Below are 4,293 nucleotides of genomic sequence, written 5' to 3'. Positions count from 1 at the left end.
ACTTCCCTAGTGATACTGCCTCGGAAACCCAAGGAGGGGTCACTATGAGTCGGGCCGACTCGACGGCACATAACAACAACAACAACAACATGCTTCTATGAGTCTGGAGCCACTGCAATGAATCCCACTGCTTCTGACACCAACTGCTAAAAGGGGCAAGGAGGCCACATCTCCTGACTGCCTCTAACCCCACAAGAGGAAGACAGAGTCACTATCAGTAACCCAAGGCCTATTCCTGCAAGGCCAGACATGCTGCCTCCCTGCAGCCTTTTCACCAACCCTTCCTTCCAAAGCACCTACCACCTCTCTCCTGGGTTCGATAATTCACTGCAGTGGTCACACAGAACTCACAGATTATGGGGTTTATTAGGGGAGCACCAGGATACAATTCAAGTTCAGGAAAAAATGGTCAGTTTCTCTCCCAGCCCACCATCTCTCCACCAACAGTCTCTCACAGTCTCTCTCTCAGCAGTGTGTGTCCTTCAGTGTCTCACTTAGCAAAGTATGTCTCTTGTGTCTCTTTCCCAGCAGTGCATGTCTCTCAGGCGTGCATTTCTCTTTCAGCAGCACATCTTCCTCAACCAGCAGTCAGAGAAGTTTCTGCCTCTAGGAGGCCTCCTTTTGAGCCTGGTAGAGTGGCCAAACTAGCCAATCATAACATCAGAATTCTAAGCATGTGAGAGAGAGCAAACTTCCCAGAACATTACTTTGTGCTGCTCCCAACAGAAATACCCGAGGTGGATGATTTTAACAACCAGAAACTATTCAATTTCTTACAGCAAATTCCACCATGGAGTTTACAAAGACTTATGGCTAGAAAAGCCATACCAGGTAATGTACTACACCACAACACCAAACCACATTCTCAAAGGCTGGGAGATACAATAACTCAGATATCTGGGAGTGTATTATAATTAATTCATTCAAGACACTGATATGACTTACAAATATCCTGGCAACATAACCTTCCCAATTAAAACCTGTGCTTTAAGCTAGGGAAAGGGGCATGAGTGGGAGTGACTTGGGAGATCCAGCTGTACCACTGGGTAGAACACTGGGAAAGTCCATTTTCAAGGTCCTTTCTTGTGAGTCAATGGGAAGTATATAATTTTCCTCCACCTGCATTATGTTTAGGTTTGTAATGATTTTTAAAATTTGGAAAAGTTGGAATTCTAAGAACATAATACTGAAGGTATTGTTCCACAATTTATTAGTACTGACCTTTGAAGTTAAATGTGCCCTGTGTTCCTTTTTCTTTCCATGCAAACAAGAATAACTTCCCATTTGGTTGCTATTAATAACCATCAGCTGAAGATAATTCAAATGATTCATTTAGGCTTAGTTCTCAAAAAAAATTTCTTAATGAAAATGAGAAGATTTTCCACTAATCAAAATTTTACAATTCTGTAACACGTAAATTAAAGCTCTAACACAATACGCAAATGAAAGCCAAGTCAGCAAAATATTTAGAATTCAACTAATTTCTGCTAGCAAAATAGGTTACAGTTTTTGCTCTCACTTGTATTGTGTATAAGGAGCTCTGGTGGTGATGTGGTTAAGGCATTGGGCTTCTAAACAAAAGCAGGCAGTCCAAACCCACCAGCAGCTCTACAGGAGAAAGATGGGCTGTCAGCTTCTGCAAATATTTACAGCCTTGTAAACCCTATGGTGGTCATTATGAGTTGAAACTGACTCAGTGGCAATGGGTTTGCTTTAATTTTTATATTAGGCATATAGGATGTTTCCCGTTGCATTGAAGAGGGAATTATTCTCAAGTAGCTAATCATCCTTTTTCCAAATCACATTTATTGAATTCAAATCCCAGATGTTACAAATTGGCAGATGAGTTCTATATTAGAAGGCCTTTCTAAAGTGATATTTATGTTTGTTTGATTTCTACTGATACACTGGTGTGTTCTGTTAGTCACAAAAGGAAAAAAAAAAGAAGTTATATATTTTGGAAAAGTCTAAAATATGAAATACAGTTTAAAGTGTCAACATAAGTGCTCTATCAACAGCTTCATAATGTAACATTCATTTGCTTAAACAATTTGTCCTCTGCCAACATAGATTTGAATCCTTTCTTACTCTCTTTCATAGGTACTACTAAAGTATTCCACCACTCATCTGTCAGTTTGCTGTACTGTGATGGTTTGTGTGTTGCTGTGGGACAGGCGGTTGTGCCACTGGTACTTCAAATACCAGTAGGGTCACGCCTGGTGGGCAGGTTTCAGCGGAGCTTCCAGACTAAGACAGAGTCAGAAGCAGGAAGGGGGCATCCATTTCTCAAAGAATTGGCCAGGGAAAACCTTATGAATAACAGTGAAATACTGTCTGACGTATTACTGGAAAACTTTATGAATAGCCCTGAAACACTGCATGACAAAATGCCAGAAGATGAGCCTGACAGGTTGGAATGCACTCAAAATATGACTGGGAAAGAGCTGCCTTCTCAGAGAAGAATTGACCTTACTTATGTGGATGGAGTAAAGCTTTTGAGACCTCCATTTGCTGATGTGGCATGACTCAAAATGAGAAGAAACAGCTGGAAACATCAATTAACACATGGAACAAGGAATGTAAGAAGTATGAACCTAGGATAATTGGAAGTTGTCAAAAATGAAATGGAATGCATAAACATCAATATCCTGGGCATTAGTGCACTGAAATGGACTGTTTTTGGCCATTTTGTATCAGACAACCATATGCTCTACTACGGTGGGAATGACAAATTGAAGAGGAATAGCATGGTATTGTTCATCAGAAAGGATGTTTCAAGGTCTATCCTGAAGTACAATGCTGTCAGTGATAGGATAATATCCCTATACCTACAAGGAAGACCAGTTAATATGACTATTATTCAAATTTACACATCAACCACCAAAGCCAAAGATGAGGAAATTGAAGATTTTTACCAACTTCTGCAGTCTAAAATTGACCAAACATGCAATCAAGATGTATTGATTGCCACTGGTGTTTGGATTGCAAAAATTGGAAACAAAGAAGAATCACTGGTAGTTGGAAAATATGGTCTTGGTGATAGAAATAATGCTGAAGATCACACGATAGAATTTTGCAAGACCATTGAGTTATTCATTGCAAATACCTTTTTTCAACAACATAAATGGCAGCATACACATGAACTTCACCAGATGGAGTAGAGAGGAATAAGATCGACTACATCTGTGGAAAGAGGTAATGGAGAAACTCATTATCTTCAGCCAAAACAAGGCCAGAAGCTGACTGTGGAATAGATCATCAACTGTTCATATGCAAGTTCAAGTTGAAGTGATAGACAATTAAAACAAGTCCAAGAGAGCTAAAATATGACCTTGATTACATCCCTTCTGAATTTAGAGTCCATCTAAAGAATAGATTTGATGCATTGGATACCAATGACTGAAACAGAGTAATTATGGGATGACATCAAGAATATTATCCATGAAGAAAAGACAGAAAAGGAAGAAAAGACCAAAATGAATGTCAGAAGAGGCTTTGAAACTTGTCTGTGTTAGTCTGAGTTGTCTAGATAAGCAAAACAAATAAAGCATACATATATAGAGAGAAAGAGAAATTTATTTTAGGAATATGGTTCACATACTTATAGAAGCTGGCAAGTCCCAAGTTCTTGGAAACTTTAAGCTTGAGGCTTTTTCCCAACTCATGCAGCTGTAGGGGATGATGAGCTCAAGGTTGCCAGGCAGTATACTGGCTGCTGTCTCCAATGAATGATGAATCCAAGACCTCCCAGACGAATGGTGTATTGATGTACTCAGAGAGACCTATCCACATAACTCTTGCCCATACATCCTTGTCACCAATGTTCCAATCATGCTCCTTCCAAGTCCAAGACCATCCAGCCAAGCCATTAACCACAACCCAGGAATCCATATACAATCGCACATCTGACCATTTCTTGTTTCATGCAAAGTGAACAGCCAGATGTACAGCTCAAAGTTCTGCCCACTGGGAGGATTTCCCTTCACCATGGTCCTTCAAGGAAGTCCCAGAAAGGGGCTGCAGTGCCACTGCTCTCCACTTTTGAGTGGTGCCTGCATACTACATAGAACCATCTGTAAATCAGGGATGAGTTTTCTCTTCCTCAGTCAACTGATCATAAGGAACTCCCCATGAGGCCAAAGGTGCAGACTGGGAGAGGGAGTGTAATGTGACTTGAGTAGAGACCATAGGCATTTGGACCACTTCCTCATGCAACCTACTTGTGCCTTCAGGTCCTACTTGAGCCCGATCTCTGATATACCACTTCCATTTAATGATGGAGTGCTGCTGTGC

At 40.6% G+C, this 4,293-nt stretch overlaps 1 pseudogene; it reads right to left on the bottom strand.

The window, feature by feature from the left end:
- LOC122150983 overlaps nt 1-1,332 on the bottom strand; it is a 26,253-nt pseudogene extending 24,921 nt beyond the window's left edge.
- Nucleotides 1,333-4,293: the final 2,961 nt, after the last annotated feature.

The sequence above is a fragment of the Orycteropus afer genome, unplaced genomic scaffold (genome assembly GCF_000298275.1).
Source record: "Orycteropus afer afer isolate SDZICR_OR568_19922 unplaced genomic scaffold, OryAfe1.0 scaffold00277, whole genome shotgun sequence".
Classification (NCBI taxonomy): domain Eukaryota; kingdom Metazoa; phylum Chordata; class Mammalia; order Tubulidentata; family Orycteropodidae; genus Orycteropus; species Orycteropus afer.
This window is presented reverse-complemented; position numbering and strand designations above follow the sequence as displayed.